The following is a 20,232-nucleotide window of genomic DNA, read 5'->3' on the forward strand; positions in this document are numbered from 1 at the left end:
GCAGAAAGAGAGCCTAGTCAGAATGATCTCCGTGTGCCTGGCTGCAAGGACCTGCTTGCATTTCATCCCCACCTCCCTCTGCAGCCAATTTCACATGGCTACTGCAGGGAAGCAAGAAGCTCCAACATCATGTCACGGCTCTTCCCATCCTCGTCCCCAAGATCTCTGTTTGATTTCTAGGTCTGTTCTTTCGGATTCCTAAAATTAAGTTCCTCTATGTGTTATGGTGGGGTGATTTCACGGTTTGGGGGGGGGGGGGTCTGATGAGCTGATCCTCTCAAATATTCATGCTGTCTCTAGACAAAACAACCAGATGCTTTATCATGATTGAACATTTGACCAAATTGATTGGGTGCTTTGGTGTCAAGAAGAAAAGAGCTCAAGTCAAAAAGGTCACCTGTATAAGAACTTTGGGGGTAAATATATTTTTTTTTAAAAAAAGCCATATAAATATAGAAAGCATTATATTTTTCTAGCAATGAAAAACCAAGCTTTCAGGTTGTACTGACTGACTCAAAATACGTCACTGCAAAGTTGCAGCAGAAAGAATGGATTTTTTAAAAGATTATATTGTTTCTATTTATTTGACTTTGCTCCTGGCAGAAAGTAGCCTGTAGCCCTCCTTTATAGGACTCTATATAAAATGTAAATGATCCAAATTAGGAAGGTTTCTAATCTCAGTCAATATTAATTCTGACATGAAAAATGAGACCAATTCCTCAGATAGGATTATGATCACCCTGCCTGATGTGATCAGTTACGATCACTGCAGTACAGTTTTCAAAGAGCAGACTGTTATAAAGTGCTTAGTGATTGATTGTTAAGAAGGACAGGAATCCTCACATACTAGACTTATGCTGACATAAAACAGGCACCATCTTCTGAATTCAGCTGGTTTAGCTGGACCCCCCCCCCCCAACCCTGGAAGCCTCTGACTTATTTGTCTATACCACCCCCTCACCCCCGGCCCAAGTAAAACCACTCTAAAATAAAACCCCTCTGTATCTTGGGAGTCATAAGTCAGGACACTGCCTTATATCATTCTTCTTACAGACTGAACTGCCAGCTCTTGATATTGTTTTCCAGGGAGAAAATATGTTTAAACCTATTTTTCTAGTGTTTTCCCCTATATTGGCACATTGAAATCAGCATTTTTCTGGCTCCATCTCTGTGGCAGGCAGAATCTCTGAGTATCTACACAGAAAAAGAATTTGCATTTCAGATTGGCTCAGATAGAGAGACTGCGGTTGTTCTACGGAGAGACATCTCGATGCTTTCCTGCAGTACTGCCTCACAATTCCAGAACCACTGCCCCCTCCCATGAGATTCTGCAAATGTTGCACTTTGTTAATCCTCTAGTTAAGTGCAAGGAATAAAGGGGTTTTCACTCATAAATGTCCATAATTCACCTAGTATGAAGTCCAACATCCCCGCTGTTTCATTATCCACTGCCTGTTAATAATCATCAAAATTCCAAGTGTCTCCAGTAGCATGACAATTCACTGAGGGGAACAAGGGACCCCCAGAACATCACCAGTTGTTGAGTGGGGGGGTGACTGTGACTGGCTTTCATAATGCACATTGCTGTTTAATTCAAGACTGTGAGGCTCTCTCAGCAGCAATATCATTTTGAGCAGACATTGTATAATTCAGTTACACAAAAGCAGCCGAGATGAGCAGGTTCAAATTGGCTCTCCTGTCAGTGTTATAAGCTCTGGAAGCTGCTGCAGTTCATGTTGCATGGCATGAAAGCATCCCAGAACATGGAGGAGAAGGGAGAGTGGAAAGAATCTACCTTTTAATAAAATAAAATTAAATAAAAAAGAAAAAGAATGTACCTTCTATGTCTCTCTTTTTATTTTTTCTCCTTTCTACTTCCTTCATTCCTAGGCTCCTATACCTTAGCTGGATGCATTTTGCATTTTGTTATTCTCTTATATTATCATTCCCTGAGTGAAGGCACATTTCAGTTGAGAGGTAAGTGGACAGGATCCATTTTGATTTCTCTCTAAACACTGTCAGTCTAGAATTCCTGGACCACTTTTGGGCGTTTTGGCAACTTACTAGGTGACTTTGATGCTCAAGGTATATGGTTTAGATGAAAGGGGACTTTCCCTGATTCTTACCTGAGCTGAAGGAAGCATATCAAAACTCTACTTTTCCAGATCTCTTCTCTAAAACAAAGTCTTTGCCCATCAGACCTTCAGGCCTGGAGGGCTCTCTAGACACAAACAAACAAACAAACAAAAAACACTCTTTTCAACAATGGGGCATGTGACCACTTGAAACCCCTCCCTGGCTTTTCAAAATTGTGAAGCAGAACACAGATCAGGGTTATAGTTACAATTTACTTCATAGAAGGAAAGGGGGATGCTGTCATCCTGTGGCTTAGTAAGTCTCACCGTTTGGGCCTTTCCTATTCACAATTCACCCTCTAGCTAAAGACTGGAAAACCTGACTGCTGGAAGTCAGCTCTGCTCTTCCCTCTTGGGTATCCATTACTCTAGGTGCTAGCCTACTTGGCACCCAGTGGAACATATCTCTTTCAGAGAATCCTCCTGACCCCCAGCATCCTCTGTAAAAATCAAAACAAAACAAAACAAAAAATATTGTTCATTCATCATAATTAAAAAACTGTCAGGGAAAAATGGCACGGCTGATTTCTGCTACTATTAAAATGGCCATTTTCATCCCTCTTCTCTCATTTGTTAAAGTGGTTCTTTTTCTGTCTAAAATCAGACCCTTTGGTGATGGAAATTTCAACTTGAAGCAGAATTTTAAGCAGAAGTCTAATCTCAGGAGGTTGGGGAGAAAGGCTGATGCTGGGAACCAACCTTCCTGTGCAACAAGGTACAGACAAAGGCATTTTCACCGGCAGGCATCTCACCAGCCACCCCAGTCTCAAAGCTACACAAAGATGCTAAATACCCACCCATCATTGTCATGGTACACAGTGTAGCCCAATTTAAAAACTGATTCTCTCTGGTGACATAGCTAGGGGACAGGGGAAAGCTGTTTAGAAGGAAGTAACTAGGTAGTGGATATGAGCAGATAAAATCCTGGTGCCTTTCATGCTCAAAGGGACAACCCTGCAGGTTTGACATCCACAGGGTTCTGTATTGGTGGGCCTGATATGAAACTGGAGCTTATACGCGTAAGTGAATGACTTCCTCTTCCTAGTGCAGTGCTACTGCGCCACTGGGTGACAGACACTCCTGTCATAGACACTGCAGTGTTCGGGGCTTTCAAGCCTTGAAAATGGTGTTGCCTCTTATTTTGAAGACACCACTCCCCTCATTTTGTGAGCCCTCATAGAACTTTCTAAAAAGAACCTTTTGTGTGGGGAGGTTTAACACAGAAGAAACATACACATATTAAAAAGAAAAAAAAATCTAAAGAAAAGGAAAAAATAAAAAAAAGAACCCCTCTGAGGTACTGATAATTTTGAACTCTGCTGTTTGAATTCATGACATATATTCAAATACATATTATGTGAGGAATTCATAATATTCATCCTAGTCTTCAACTACTCAACATTTTAAGGAAATTCACATGTCAGGAGCTTTCAAAATTAGGTTAATTTCCTTTTCCTAAAGATCATGCATCTTGGAAAGGCCCCTTTTTAGTTGCACTGCAGAGCTTAATTGGCAGGCTTCTGTGTTTCTCTAAGTGTATGCTAATATCTGGCAAATCAGAATGGCAATTCAGGCCTCCCTCCATTGAATCATTAGTTGTTAATGCACCCTGAGTAACTCCAAGTTAAGGTGTGAAATCAACCCAAGTGTCACTCAGCATCAGTTGTTCTTAAGGCTTGAACACAGGACAGCTCTGGGGGTGCTCCTGTCTCTTTGTTCCTTCTCTCTACCATACACTCAACATTTTCTTCTTCTTGTTGTGTTTTTTTTTTTAAACAAAAGTAAAGCAACCATATGTTTTTATTTCCTGTGTCATAGCAGTGGTCATTGGAGAAAATATGACTTTTAATTGTTAATTATCAATACCAATAGAATAACTCAGGTACCTAAAGCTTCTTTTTTATCTGAACCTAATTCTGCCACTCAAATGGGTTCACTCTCCCACCCTACTATTGCTAGGCAAGACCCAAAAGGTTTCCGCAGGCTAGTTAGGTGATGAATCCCTATGTACTGGAGTCAAGGGGATAAAACCAATTCAATGAATTGGGAGTGCTGGACTGGGACACAAGGTGGGGAGGGAGGTTGCTTGCACAAATGCCTCCTCTCATGTCTTTCTTAAGGTTTTCAGTTAAGAATTCTACTCTCAGGAGTTCTACTATTAAAATTGTGATTCTCAGCTTTGGGGCCCCATACAGCTCTTTATTAAAATGTAAATGCCCCTTAAGTGTAGCTTATACCCCTGCCAGTTAATGGGATTATCTGAACAGAACACAGCCACCTGCAGGGAAGTATGGGGGTGGTGTGTCTCCAAGGCTTCAATTTGTCAGAGGCTCATCCCTGAACACCTGGACTGTGAGGTTCAGACATCCATTTTCAAGTCTCTTTGAAAGGAGATCTGAAACCAGGACCTGAGTTGTGGGATCATTAGTTGACTGCTCTTGCAAGGGTAACGAATAGGAAAATACTAGTGAAAGTAAAGTTGGAAATAAAAGTCTAGAACTAAGTGTTTTTCTTTCTGAAATAACTTGGAATTAATAATGCTACTTGCATTAAAAAAAATCTGTGGTCTGGGAGGTGACGCAGTAAGTAAAGCACTGGACTCTCAAATATGAGATCCTGAGTTCAATCTCTGGCAGTACATATACCAGAGTGATTTCTGGATCTCTCTCTCCTCCTATCTTCCTCATTAGTAAATAAAATCCTTTTTAAAAAATCTTTATTTGTATTAGAAAATGGGAAAAAGAAGTTCAAAACCCAGCATCTTAAATGGAGGATAGAAGTTAAAATATAGGTCAATTCAGAATCTAAAATGGAAAGCCAGAATTAAGATGGAGGACAACTCAGAATCTAAAATGGAGGACTAGAGCTAAGATGGAGGATAAAACAGAATCTAAGATGGAAGACTAGAGCTAAGGGATAGGATAACATAAATTTAAGAAGGAGGACTATAGCTAAGATGGAAGGCAACTCAGAATCTAAGTTAGAGCACTGAAAACACTGTACTTTTATTATCACAACCCTGGCTTCAATCTATATACATTTTTTTCTCATTCTGCCCTCAGAACAAGAACCTGAGACATAATAGATCATTCTAAGTTGGGGTAAGAACACTTAGGCCCATCCTGAAAAGTCTCATGACTTTTCGGTGTTAGAAGATCCTAGAAAGCATAGTTTGCCTCTAGACAGAGTAGGAAAAAAGAGGGAACTACTTAAAGTAGTTTTCTATACTACTCCCAGACCAGACTTTTCGAGACCTGTTGACATCAAACCTTCCTACCAGTAACGTCAGTAACCCCCAGAGGAATCTTTTAGAGAATGAGCTAGGTAAAGTTTTTTTTTTTTTTTTTTTACTTACACTGTTGTAGAAAGGACTAAATTTGTCTAATATCTAGATACAGTTGTTTGTTTTGATCAAAACAGAGCTTTTTGAGTGTTCTATACATTAATCATCAGGACTCATAATAATTTTATGCAAACATGGATTTAGTTTATTCAACTAGGTTGAAGAAGTGTTGAAAAGTTGCTGAAGCCTTTTTTAAAAATTTTTTTTATTTCTGAGGTGAGCTTCTATATCTATGCCTTATTTTATTACTCAGCAGGGACTATCCACTTTTATTAATTCCCTGGGTTGGTTTTGACTGTCAGACCATCACAGAGAGTAACAATGTCTTAGATCTTGGTTTTCCCCAAGGGGAAAGGCACATTCCAGATACTCAATACATTATCTATTGAATGAATGAATTTGTAGTTGAAAATGCCCAAATTAAGGCAAACTCACCGAGCAGGTAAGGATTTCATCCTCCTGAGAGGCTTGGCAGACACACAGCAGCTACTGCAAAGCTAAAAAAGATGCTAATAAACAGGCAAAAAGAAAGCAAGGCTGCCTTGATGTTCAATTTCACCAAAACACTAGGGAATAACCATCAGTTAGGGAAAATGGGTGCATTTACACCAAAACCCAAGCAGTATTCCATGCTCTTTGCCAAGTTGGACACACTCTATAGATGAGGTAAACCTCAGATCTGCCAATAGTCAAAATTTGAAAAGTCAATTTGTGACAAATGTTTTTATTTGGAACCATGATTTCCTCTAATTAGGCATGCTATCTAAATGACAAATTCTCATTAAACACTTCCCAATGACTTATTTTCTTTTCTGAAGAACCGCCATGACCACCACCCCCGATCCCAACAATTCCTAAAATGTCATAAAATGCCCATTTTATAAACATATTTGTGGTACATCCTTTTTCTTGGCTATTAGAATAGCAACTGCCTCCCCTTCCCACCCACCCCCAGTCCCCTCAAACACACATTGGCCTCTAATCAGGTATTTTACTAAGTCTCAAAGCAATACAAATTTTAGCTTAAATCAGTTAGTAATAAATTTCTAATTCTTGGTGCTTTAGAAAAGTGTGAATATTTTCTGGTGGAGAGAAGTTAAACCTTGAAAACCAACTGAAACATGGTTATCTAGAAAACTGCTCTTCCCCTTTGGGTCATGCTTTTTTTCTTCCTCTATCTTTCTTTCTTTCTCTCTTTCTTTCTTTCTTTCTTTCTTTCTTTCTTTCTTTCTTTCTTTCTTTCTAACAGAAGGCAAAAGGTTGGGAGAATAGGGAGCCTCCCACAACAAATTAGGACATGACTTTATTTTTTCACTTGAGCTAATGAATACAGCACAGGACATAAAGGCAGCTGATGGAATATTTTCCCCACTACCACCAGGAAATGTGGAGACCTGTTCTTGCATGTTGTTCAGTTTTTACAGCCTGAGAGATTTGCATCTGGGTGTGATGTTCCCTCTGGTCATCCCCCCCAGCAAAGAGCAATCAATCTTGTCCAGTGTCCCACTATATCCCTTCCCCTCGCCCTTCCTTACTGAACAGAATTGTCTCCCCTCTCTAATGAACATACCCAGGAGAGTAAAACTTGTTTTTCTAAAAGGGGGGTGGGGATAGTGAGAGAAAGAAAGGAAGGAAGGAAAAGTAAAAAATAAGAAGAGAAAAGAAAAGAAATGAAAGAAAACTATGTCTATATGTCTATACTGGGCCATGCTGGAGCCCAATTCTCCACAACAGCAACCTATAAACTTCTAAGGATTTCCTCAACATCTGAGATGTAAATCTAATGTACAGGGTGTTTGCTTTTAACTTTAGGTTTGCTTTGTTTTGAGTGATTATTAAATCAAAGAACTCATAAAGACTGGCTTCTCTCTCTTTTTCTCCAGGACTGAAAGGTCTGCACTGAACTGTGCCAGATTTTTGAAAACAAAACAAAGCCACTAAGTGGAGTGAAGCATGTGAAAGTCCTAAAAGTAGTATGGATTAGAAGGGAGATGAATGCTAATTGAAAAATAATTTTTTGGACAACCATTTTGGCATAGGGAGAGAAACACTGAGGGACTCAGAAAGAACTTACTGTGAGAGGATGGATAACAAGTAGAAGCTACCAAACAATAGTGGAGGAGGCAGGTGGGTGATCTGGGAAAAAGGGGAGGTCCCTGTCTGGGTTCCTGAGTCGGTCCCCCATCTTCCTCCTGGTCTGCCCAGACCCACCCTCAGCTATGCTAATCACTCTATCTAATCTGGCAAAAGCTCATCCTTTTCCTGGTGCAACTAGACTATAAGCTCCTAGAGGACAGGGATCTCAACTCATGCTTCAAGCTAAACTTAGCAAAGAGTCATTTTCTTTTCCCTGCCTTCCTTTCCCTTTCTTTCCTCCTCTTTCTCATCTTCCCTTCCCCCTTTAAACTATTATTTAAATCGAATCTGTTTATCCATCTTTTTCCCCTGTATTTTCTTTTATTAAAAAATATTTATTCCCTTTTGTTGCCCCTGTTGTTTTTATTGTTGTAGTTATTATTGTGGTCGTTGTTGTTGGATAAGACAGAGAGAAATGGAGAGAGAAGGGGAAAACAGAGAGGGGGAGAGAAAGATAGACCCCTGCAGGTGGGGAGCCTGAGGCTGTCCTTGCACTTTGTGCCACCTGAGCTTAACCCAGTGCACTATCGCCGGACTTCCTTTTCCTGTATTTTCAACCAAAAAGAACTGGCTAAAAAGAGATGGTTTTTTACCTTCAGAGAAGTCTGCAAAAATGTTAAGATTTCAAAAGTTCAGAGAAGGAAAAAAAAAAAAAAAAAGGAAGGAAGGAATCCAGTCCTCTTTTACTTTCCCAATGAAATAACCCAGTTCCTGGGGTGGGGGGAATAACTTCTTTTCCCAAAAGAACTGGAAAAAGACACAAGGAAAAGTATGTGCATGTATGTGTTCTGGGGACAGGCTTTTGAAATGCTTTGTATACTCTGATTAATTCTTTAGGGGGGGGGAATCCCACTATCTGGGCAAAGAACATGAAGAGATAAGGCAAAATAAGATTATGGCAGGATAAGGGTGGGGTGGGGGCTTCTTGTAATGTTATAATATCATTTTAATAATAAGTACAACTTCTAAAAGAAAAAGGGAGTCTGGGGAAAGACTAAGGCACAGTTCCCAATTCAATGGGAAGTAAAATAGGGCAGTTTGGGCCCATGTAGGAGTTCTGAAAGGGTGTGGTCTCTTCTATGAGAGAAAGAGAGAGAGGGAAGCAGAGGGAGAGGGAGAGAGAGAGCGAGACAGAGAGAGAGAGAGAGAGAGAGAGAGAGAGAGACATTGAGGAGTAGGGGAGAGACAAAGAAACCCATCAAAGAAACAGATTCAAGCTCCTGAAAACCACCCTCCCACCAAACACATACACAAAATAGAATGACATAACTAGTGTTAAAACTAAGTCTCTAGAAACTCCAGAATGGGATGAAACCCCAATTTAAGATACTTCTGGAATATGGGGCTTTATTTTTTTAATCTAGAGAATGCTAAGTGATCCTACTTCCTGTAAGCAGGCTGTCATTCTGAGCTCTTTGCTGACCTCTGGTGGGAAAGAGACCATACTGACCCAGAAAAGGTGTTAGAGGCAGGAAGCCCACCTTCCCTGCATTCTCAGCTTCCCCAACATCCTAGTAAGCCCCTTTCCCTTAGGGTATTGTGTAATGTGTCAGCCTACATTCACCAAGGTTCTGGACCACAAAGAAAAAGGCAAAATAAAGTTTAAAGAAGCCCTAGAAGATTGTGGGTTTAAGAGACGTATGCTAGAATAAAATTGTTAACTTAAAGAATTTTAATAGCAGGCTTGGGGGCACATATTCTCTGACCACCTCTAATATATTTTTTAGCCCTTGATAGGGGTGGGTTAGAATGCAGCCCTACCCTCTGCTTCCTGTAAAGATCCTCCCAATAATGAGTAGACAGAAGTGATAAAATAATTTACCCAAGGACAAGAGATGGCCTTCAAATTTCCTTCACAAGTTGACATTTTGGAAATACAAATTAAAAGAACTGGGGAGGTAGGTGGGGGTTGGAATCTTTGGTCTAATGAAACTTTTCTCAACCAAATTAAAGAAGTTTTAAAGAAAGTACAGTTCTTTCATTTCTCAGAGGGCAAGGAACCCAGGAGACAAAGAGAAAACAAACATGCTCAAGGTCTCAAAAGTGTCCTACCAGAACCAGGGAGGTTGCGGGATAGGAATTTAAAGGTCACTGTGATAGTGTGCTTTCCTGTACCCAAGTTAAAAGTGATGGGATTTGTCCTCTGATGTCAATTGTTAATTGAAAATCCCTTTAAAAATACCCCTAGAGCTCTGAAGCAGGGGCTGTGTAACTGGGTAGGAGGATTAAGGGAGGGGGACTGAAAGAGTTCTGCCTTGGGCAGGCGCACTAGCAAGCTTTAAAAAGCAAGGCTTTCAATTGTAAAAGCCGAGCGCCATCTGCCAGCCAGCTTTGAGCAGCTTTGCTTTATTTTATTGTCTCCACTTTCCAGCCCTAAATAGTTGGTGTTCCTGAAAAGGGGGTATTTCCTGCTTAGGAACTACCTCCTAAATAAATTCTTAAAAAAAAAAAATCAAGTAAACAAAAACTCAAGAGGAGGGAGGAAGGTGGGGGGAAGAGAGAGAAAAAAAAGAAGAAATAAAAGGGAAAATCAAAAAGTACTGAGGGAATTCCTCAAGAGATAGATTTATTCCATTCTCCCCCCACAACCCCCAACTTTGAACACCTCTAAGGTAGCTTCCTGCTGTTCTTCCTGACCTCCCACAGTCTCCTTTCAAATTGGAGCCCACTCCCTTAATATGTGAAGTCTGAATATCTTTATATCAGAAGCAACCGCTCAGGGGGTTTTAGATGGAGAAAGAAATGAGAGGTCCAGTCTGAGTTACTCAAGTCTCTTAGATACGATGTCTGAAAAACCTTGGGATGGGTCTTCTAAAAGTGAAGTGCAAGGCTCAAGTTTACCCATACTTCCTCTCCTGTTATTATTTCTTTCTGCATAAAGTTGAACACACAACTAGCTCCCTAGCCTTCTCTTGGGTATCCCATCTAACCCCATGGCAGGACTACTCAACAGTTCATCACAAAACAAAGCCCTGCTAACATGTTTAGGAATTAAACTTTAGACTGAGGCAAAGGGTGAGTGTCACTTGGCAAATGCAGGGGATTCTTGAATCAGGTGCTAGAATCAACCATGATGGAAAGAATAACAACTCTCAAACTCTGAAGCAGTGCTCTCTTTCTATTCCCCTATAAACCTCTAGAAAAGTTAGGACTCTTCTGCTAACCCCTTCCCATAAAATCAGGTTTTGTATTTATCAGGTCAACATGGAAAAGTAGCAAGAAAACAAATTACCATAAGCTTACCCACACCAAACCACTATTGAGCAAATGAATTCCAAAAGGTATTCCAGAATGACTGGATCCCTTCTGGAAATTTCCAGTCTCCCATTTGGAAAGGGGAACCAACCTTCAAGTGTCCATCTTAAAACTAGCCCTCACCAATGGTATGCTAGGCAAAATTAGATAGTATAGTTTCCTAAAAAGGCAGATATAAATTCACATAAATGTTTGATTATAAATAGCTGTGAGTTTTCTGGAAATCCTGCCTTAAATTTTCCCCTCTAACATCTTCCATTTGTTTTTGAGTTCTGCCCTGAAACTTCTAAGCATTTCCTTGGAAAGACATTGCACTTGGTCCCAGGCAAGATGTCAAAATCAACATTTAAAAAGCAAGCCTTGGGTAATTTCAAGAATTCTGTAATAAGAAGGTTTAGTTAGGGGACACTTCTTAGCTGAATTGGAATATATAAAACATAATCTGTTTAATTCTGCCTGTCCAGTATATAATTTCTCTACTAAATTGTTTCTACTCTTCACTGTAAAGTAATCCTAATGGCAAAAACTAAGTGTTTAGATTAATCATAGATGTCTGAGGGTAGAGAATTATCTTTCATTCTAGAGTTTACAATTAATTTAAAGGTCACAAATTTCAAACTCTGTAAGAAAAAAAAAGCTTTTCTTAAGAAATTAAATCTCTGGAAAAAAAATAAATTAAATCTCTGATGAATCTGTAATATCTGACAGCTTTACTGAAAGGTCAAATGGGGCAAAAAATAGAAATGTTTTAGGCTCAAATTGTAATAAAGAAGCAATGGAACTACATGGTGACTTAAGAAGCTAGTTATATGCCAGATTTTTTTTGGGGGGGGTCATTGTTTAAAATAAAATTGGATAATCTTTAAAATTAAAATGAAATAATGATTTGCTCCTATTCTAAAACATTGGTGATAGAATCTCTCTAAGTATGGGGGGGGGGCTGGCAGCCATTTAATCAAAGACAAAGTGCAAGATTCTCCATTAGGAAATGTCCTCAGGTTATTATTTCTACTGGAAAAACTATGATGCTTTTTCCCCCTAAAACATCTTATTTTACTTTTCTCAGTACAGTCATTCAAAGATATTCCTTCCATTGCTTCATGCCTTCAAATGTAACTTCCTGCCTTGAAACATTAGTTGCTAAAGATTATGGATGCTTTCCAGATAGTGGGCTGGCTTTCTGTTGACCTAGGAGTAAGGTGACCCAACTACCAGGGGCCCCACCCTAGTTACTGATATACATATAGTACCAATTAAAGGCTCTATTAATATTTCATGGGATACATGCAAAATGGGCCTCAGCCATCTCAGAGCTATATATTATCAGTAGCCACCTGAGTACTAGGCTTTATTATTTGGACATCCTTCTCTACAATGCAAAATGAATTAATTTAGAGCACAGCAGACAGGGGGAGAATTGCCAGCCTGCTACAGCCAAAGGCCCCTAAAGAGCCTCTAAGTGGTGGATGCGATGATTTAAGGGTTAAACTGTATGTAAGCCCTGATTAATCCCAGCCAATTGATTAACGATGGGACTGACTTGGTTAATCAGAATCTTAAGACAAATTCAATATTTCTTTCTCTGAGATAATTTCTTTTCTATTCTATTTAGGGATACCTTTTATCCTACCCCTTCCTCCAAGATTTCTGGAAATTACATCTACCCGAGAATATAATGGGATTACTGACTTTAGAATAAATGTTTCTCATTAAAATCTACCACTTTTTGTCTGTGGTAACTATTTTTTAAAGTTTTCAAGTGGTGATCTGCATAATCTCTACCTTCCTTGAAATTTTATATTGAGAGAGAAAAAAAAAATGACCTGTGGCTCTTTACAGAACCAGAACCAGCTTTTGACCCCTATAGACATTTGGCAATAACTGGAGACAATTTCTGGTAGTCATACTGTGTTATGTGTTGTGTTGGGTTTGAATATTATGTTTGTGTATGTGTTTACATGCACATATTTCTACTTCTATGTATAGTTGTATTTGTATGTATATTTGTTTCTGTGTGTATGTGTGTGTGTGATTGTAATATATATTTGTTTGTGTGTGTTACTGGCATCTACTGGGGAGAAATCATTGATGTTGCTAAGTATTCTACAGCATACAGGGCAGCCCCCATGACAAAGTGCCACTTAAGTTGCCATGGAGGACCCCTTTGTCAGACAGATGCCCACCCCCACTCAAATGTTCCTAAAATCCTAGTAGTGAACCAGCAGGGAGAAGTCACCACTTAAGAACAAGCAACATGGTTTGATTATAACATTGAAGCCTATTTGAACTTGGGCTTTGTCCCGGGATGGGGTGAAGGTGGGTGCTAAAAGTGAAGGGGACCCTTCCTGGTTTGTGCTAGCTATATCCTCCCTCTCATTTTTCTCCAGCAATGCAGTACCTTTCTGAAGCCTTATGTTGTTTCACCATCTAGTGGCCACCTGAAATACCAACTCACCTTCACTATTTATGGTGTTTTTTTTAGTCAGTCTTTCAAAAAAGGCATTCTTGGGAGGGATGGAAGGATCCTGAATGATGCATATAATTTTATTAATAAGTTGATTAAGCATCATAAAAACCTAGCAGACCTAGATGGAGTGGATATAGGAATTAAGATGGACACTTTGAAGATTTCAGAAAGCCCATAAAAGCCAAAAGAACCAAGAGGCTGATAACAAATAAACTGTTTATTATTATTAATATGGACCCCACAGGGATGCTTAGGCATTACTACATATAACCTCAGATAAGAAGATGGCATAGATTTAAAGGAGACACTCTAGTGGACCTAGTAATTTAAGAACCTACATAATTCCTAAGTAACATCTATTCTTGACAGGCTGTTTTTTTCCCCCTTATTTTGGATCATTATTGGACCCTTACTGGACCAATAAGTTACTTTTACAGATAGAGATCCAGGCACATGATCGCAGAATTTAAGGACACTGGGATAGATACAGAGCAGTAAACAAGACACTTGGTTCTATTTTCTTTGGCAGAGACCCGCTAAGCAGCCCTTCTTGGACCTAGACTACCTAGTAATGACTATTTGCATGTTCGTCCATGACCATGACCATTTCTCTTTTTAACAATGTTACTACTACAAACTTACCTGCAGGCAGATTCCCTGTAAAAAAAAAAAATCTTTATGGTCATTTGCATATTAGCAATAGGTTTGATGAAAGGCCAAACTGTTCAACTAGGACTAAGGAGAGAGGTAATGCGGTCTTTGATTGAGGGGGAGGGGCAGGAGCTAGGTAAGCTCTCACTGCCTGAAGTCTAATTTCCCCACAAGAATTCATTCAGTGCTGACAAGGAGCTTGTGGAAGAGTTAGCGGGGGCACACCTTATGAAAGTGGGTACAAGAGAGCTTACTTCCCATTATCAACTCATTAAAGGAAGTTTAAAGTACTTTGTCCCACACATAAAATGTGTGACAGCAGCAGAAACACTGACTGACTCATAATAAATTCACGATCAGGTAACAATTGATACCTTTATATCTCTCTCCTTACCCCAAACTGAATCATTACGAAGCATTTAACAAGATGTAATGTTCAAGTTCTGTGGGCAGAACCCCACAAGTCAAAATGCTGGTGAATTCTCTGGAGGTTTAACTCATTACTACACAGTGTAATTTGGGATTCTCCCTCTGAGCAAATAAGACAGAAGCATGTACCCTTAATTTCCACTACAGTCACAGCTGAGTTACCTAATACACTTCCATTCTTACAGTCCTACTTGCGACAAGTGTAAGATGGTCCCCATAATTCTAACATGAAAGGTGTACATCTTCTGTGTTTGCACTTTGTAGGACACCAGAGCATTGTACAGCTTAACTGAGCAGGTTATGATCAAGTATAATTAATAATCAAACATTGTTGTTCCCTACCTTGTTCTTGGATGTCTTCCCATCTTTAGTCTCTGCTGGCTGGTTGTCTTCATCTCTTCATCCTCTGATCAGTGGGGAGGAAAACTAGACAAAAATTTTTTTTTTTTGAGGGAGGTAATATGTAATAACCACTTAACAATCTTCATTTGGGTCCCTGAGCTCAACCACAATATGGACTTAACTTTGACAGAGGGGCTAAACAAAAGAGAAGAAAGTCGTGAGGCTGAAGGCAGAGGGAAGGGCAAGGGGAAGAGGTGACACCTATTCCAGGAGTTGTGAAAAAAGTTCTCAATCTCTTATGGTCATGTCACTCACTGTAGAGTAGTTCCACATCATCATACAATTGGTAAGGTCTCATTTACTTATTAATTGGATTAATGTTGCTTTATAATATGTGTACCAAGGATGTACTCTGAAACAGACAGAAAGACAGAATGGGTGCCTATAACTGCAAGAATTTAGAATCCAAGCCTTTTGGGGAATGCAGAAATCAACCAAATAAAAAGTAAAAATAAATGTTTACATGGAGCAGGGAGAGAAAAGCCCAGAGAGAAAAGGTAAATTTCTAAGCAAAACAAAAATAATGGCTACACTTTATTAGAGACTTAAGTGTAGGATTTTTCTCAATCTGAAAAGTCACTTATAATATCTGATCTATTTTTAGGGTAATTAAGGAAAATTACATCTCTTCTATTAAACTTTTGGAAATTCCCCCTTTATTTTATTAGGCAATTGATTGACTGATTGACTGATTCTAGTCTCCTTGGCCCATCTCATGCCCAGTTTGGAGCTAAAGATTCCCATTAGACTTCCTTGATTTTATGAAGGCCGCTTGGGTCTTACTTATTTTCTCTCACACCCTGACCAGATCCAGGTCTTACATGAAAGGGTTACCTCAGCCAAAAACAGGAATCCAATGAGACAAAGACCCTCTCAATGGAATTAACTCAATGGAATCTGTTAAACGGAGTGTTGGTAGGGTCAGAACATCAGAGTTCCTATTCTTGGGGGCCACCAGTCTCAGAGAAAGTTCATTAGACTGATCACAATTTTCAGTTTCCTCCTTAACTATTCCAATTGATGGTGAGGGCCTGTCATAGCAATTGGCCTAGCCTTTTTATTTTGAAAATTGCTACTTTTCCTGTGAAATTTGGCTTAAAAATGGATAAATGGCACATTAATTTCACATTCTATTACAACTCCAGAAGGCACCAGGTGAGTTTGGGGAGAACCCCACCTTTACTTTAAAGAATCAAAAATACTCAAGAAGACTAATTTTCACTAATCACTCTGTGTCTACTGGATGTTACTTATACAAGACTTTCAAAAAGTCACAATGATGCTAGGGGTGGTGAGGAAAAAGTTTTATTTGATGGAAAAATTGACTCTAAAAAGAAGAGACATGGTGGGCATAAGACATCCAAATTACTCAATTAGGTTACCTTTTCTTTCTTTTAAATTATATTTATTTACTTATTCCCTTTTGTTGCCCTTGTTGGTTTATTGTTGTAGTTATTATTGTCATCGTTGTTGGGTAAGACAAAGAGAAATGGAGAGGGGAGGGGAAGCCAGAGAGGGAGAGAGAAAGATAGACAACTGCAGACCTGCTTCACCACTTGTGAAGTGATGCCACTGCAGGTAGGGAGCCAAGGGCTGGAACCAGGATCCTTATGCCGATCCTTGCGCTTTGCGCCATCTGCGCTTAACCCACACACTACCACCCGGCTCCCTAGGTTACCTTTTCTATTAAGGAATGTTTTTGCTTAAAAGCTTTTTGCATTGAAGTCAAAAGGTGATTTATAAGATTATGCACTGACTTTTGCTAAATAGGAATGAACCCAGACTAAAAGGTATACATAGCAAAATCACAAATAAACCAACAAAAAAATCCACTATTAAGAATATTGAGCAAGAGTTATTTTAATAAGATCATTAGATCTGGGCCAGGATTCAAACAGTCTATTACATTTTAACACTAAAAATGTAAGGGAACTATATGTAAGAGCAACTACACATAGAAACTTTTTTTGCGTGTGTAAAACTGAGTAAAAAGGAAAGTTTTAGACCCTGCTTAAAAAATAAAATAAAATAAACTTACTTAGGGACTTTTTAAAAGACCTGTATTAAAAATAAAAGTTCAACAAACAAGCTAAGACTGCAGTGTTGGCAGATGAGGGAAGCAAATGTAGAAATTAAATATCACCATAGCCATGACAGGTATCTCAGAAATGGAGAAGCTCAAGTTTCATGTACACTTAATGGGCATTTATAACTAGGGATCTGTCAAGAGTTTGGCCATAATTCTGAAACCAGAAGACTGTTAGGCACCTGTCATTTCACAAGGGATTTTAAGAGCACAGAGTACACTTAAAACAATCAAGCTTTATATTTTAATAATGCTGTATATAGCTTATTGCTGCATATTTTGGTTAAGCACTGTCTTATCTGAATTAGAAACTTTTGACTCCTTCACTTACTTTGCAATCTTTGAGGCAAAGTCCATGACATTTAATCTCTGAGCTTTTGGTTTATTTGCCTATGAAATGGGGTCTTATCCTTTTTATTGCCCAAGGCTATTTCAAAGGACAAACGTGACTAGATGAAAGGCTTTTAAAAGTATAAGAATGTGCTATCATTAGGCATAATCATTATTATTATGGGTTGGTATCTATATCCCCTTCAAGAAATGGTACTCAAAAGGGGAAGGACTTTGCTTAATATCAGTTTTCCATAGTATGTAATATAAGCAAATTATAAAAATTAACCTAGCTGTATGAAAAATTAAGAGAAATCTATGCAAATTGAAATTCAAAAAAAGTAAGGTTTTTATTTTTATTTTATTTTATTTTATTTGCCTGTCAGAATCATGAAATGCTATTGGAAGAAAAAAGGGAAAATTATTTTTTGAAAGTATTCTTAATTATAAAAAAAAAAAATTGTGATCTGGTAAGTTATGCCCTTCCCACTGCACCAAAAAGCTCAGTGAAGGCATTAGAATACGGGAAAATGGCTGAATTGAAAAAAAAAAAAAACTTCTGCAAGATGGGGTGCAATGCACCACTGTTGCAACCTGGTGGCAGAAATAATCATACAATTAATTGAAATTCACTGTATAAAATATCATAGTCAAATGGTCATTATTATATATAACATTTGCATGCATAGTTTTAATGCAGCAAATAGAAAGAAATTCTAACCTAGAAAGTCCTTCAATTATCTAAAAAAAAAAAAATCATAGCAAATTACTCAAAAGGGCAATTAAAACATGGAAATGATGAGGTAGTGTTAAGTAAGCAAAATGTTTCAACTCTTTGGATAATTTAGCATTTTAGTCCTGTTGTTGATTATTAATCTATATTTTTCCTTTTTTAAAGATTATCTGTAATGTAATTAAGCTACTTGGGCAATACAAATGGAGAGGATATATATATATACACAAACATAAACATATATAAGCAACAGATGAATGCACATGTCACAAATTAGGAATCACATCAAAAGATGGTCATTTGATCTGCATTTTCAGTGAAAATAATCACTGGATGTCTGGTTTTGTGTTAAAAATTAAAATGCTACAGAAAAGTCTCATGTTGAATGTAAGTCCTCATCCTTTCTCTTTCCCCTTCCTGAATTAGCAACTCAAACCCAAAAGGGCTAACTCTCTTTTCACTTTCTCAAAATGGAGTCTGAACAGGAACTGTAGCCTGGTTTGGCAAACAGCCCACAACAGAGAGCACTAGCTCACCTCTTCCTAGACACAGCCAGGTTACCAGCATATCTCCCAGGATATGCTGCAGCCAGATGCACTTGACCACTGCTATTCTGGGTGGTGGTCAAGGACAACAGCAGGGTGACCCCACTAAATTTCCTTTTATTAAGACTAATCCCCCTATACAAAATAAGGGACACTTCCACTATTTTAAGACCTGGCTCTAAACATGGCATTTTGTTTCAGGGCTGACTACTGCATAGTATATAGTGTAAGCCTCCATTTTTTAATTGAAATGGCCTGTGGTCCCTACCCCAATCCACCCCCAAACACATCATAATAGAGGTCTCAAGATATGGAGCAAAGGAGACTTGGATGGAGATTTGCTAGGAAGTTTCATTTAAAAAATGGAGAAACTAAGCACCTCAGCACATAAGGGACACTTCCTATGTGGGGTGAAGTACACACTGTCACCTGTCTTTTCTGTCTGCTCCCAGTAGTAGCTTGCTCCCCTATCACAGGTTTGCTTTCTAAAGTTGAGCTAGGAATATAGAAATGGGCCTATTATGACAAAATCAGTTGTCTAGCTGCAAACAGTGCACTGTCATTTAAGGTTCTGTGGCTTTAGGGGCATAGTGTGTGTGTGTGTGTGTGTGTGTGTGTGTGTGTGTGTGTATGTGTGTGTGTGTGTGTTATGATGATGTCATTGGTCATTGTTTTCCTGGGTAGGCATAAATAAAATGACCATCACATTTTAAAGTGTGATTTGTGAGAGACATACGTCACAGTAGCATAGTTATGTCCATAATGTCAGTCACTAAAAACCATCACACATTATAAACAAAAATGCAGCACAGCCTTCAAAACTGTGATCTTGAAATCCCTTGAAAGGTCTTAGAGGATACAGTTTTAAAAATAAAGATTATGGAGCTTCACTTCAGAAATTCTTACTGAAGCTACACACTCAGACCATTGCTAATTGCTGTTTTGATTAGCTATGACACAGAATCTAGGCCTCAGAACTTAGCTAGGGGGAGTCTTGAGGAAAAGGTGAGGAGGGAATGGGAGTAGGAGGGGCTAGGGAGGAACTTGAAGCTAGGTGAAAGGGTCCTGTTCTGGGGGGGCAGGGAGGGTGTCCTGGATAGCCCAAGGTACTTTCTTAATATGATTATTAACACAAGAGCTTTTATTTATTGATTTTTTTGGTATGTAAAGCCCATCTCTAGAGGGTCTTACCTTTTGGGTCTCTTTGCCCCCAGCTAAAGCTGTTTGAAAAAATTCAAATTCATTTACATATTTTCAAGTCATATTCAGTCTGACCACATTTTTGTCCCCCCACACTTAAAATACACTCGAAGCATTTTTAGAAATGTTTTTATTTTAATTGCACTTCAAACACAAAGATGAAAGACAGCCCACTCCCAATTGATACTCCTTTTAAAATCCAGCCCCTCCTCGCAAAAGTGGAAATGACTGGCTTACCTCAGACTCGTCTCTAGGAAAAAAAGTTTATTTCATAATTTTTTAACAAAGCCACGCCCACCCACCCCTCCCCCCGCATGGCTTGACATCTAGATTTGTCTGCAGAAGGTGTGTCAGCCCCCTCCTCCCCTCATGCCCCCCGCCAGGTGAACTCAGTGTGTGCAGAGTACAGACATTGTGTGTGCAGTCCCTGACGCCCCAGATACCTGAGTGTCTGGTTTTTCAACCATTAAGGCGGGAGGGTTTGGCAAACGAATGAGAAGTGAGGAAACGCTTAGCGCAA

General features: G+C 39.0%; 2 protein-coding genes across 11 annotated transcripts in view; both read right to left on the bottom strand.

Moving 5' to 3' along the window:
- GNAS (GNAS complex locus) overlaps nucleotides 1-20,232 on the bottom strand; it is a 65,455-nt gene that overhangs the window by 26,655 nt on the left and 18,568 nt on the right. The gene's annotated exons all lie outside the window — the stretch shown is intronic.
- Nucleotides 1-20,232, bottom strand: part of LOC103115370 (neuroendocrine secretory protein 55-like) — a 59,760-nt gene that overhangs the window by 20,031 nt on the left and 19,497 nt on the right. The window contains exon 2 of one of the 3 annotated variants that reach the window (XM_060183394.1): nucleotides 14,759-14,842. The exons of the other annotated variants lie outside the window; for them this stretch is intronic. The gene's annotated coding sequence lies outside the window, so the exon portion shown is untranslated. The remainder of the gene's footprint in view (nucleotides 1-14,758; nucleotides 14,843-20,232) is intronic. 3 annotated transcript variants of the gene reach the window in all.

Source organism: Erinaceus europaeus, chromosome 1 (genome assembly GCF_950295315.1).
Source record: "Erinaceus europaeus chromosome 1, mEriEur2.1, whole genome shotgun sequence".
NCBI classification, from domain to species: Eukaryota; Metazoa; Chordata; class Mammalia; order Eulipotyphla; family Erinaceidae; genus Erinaceus; species Erinaceus europaeus.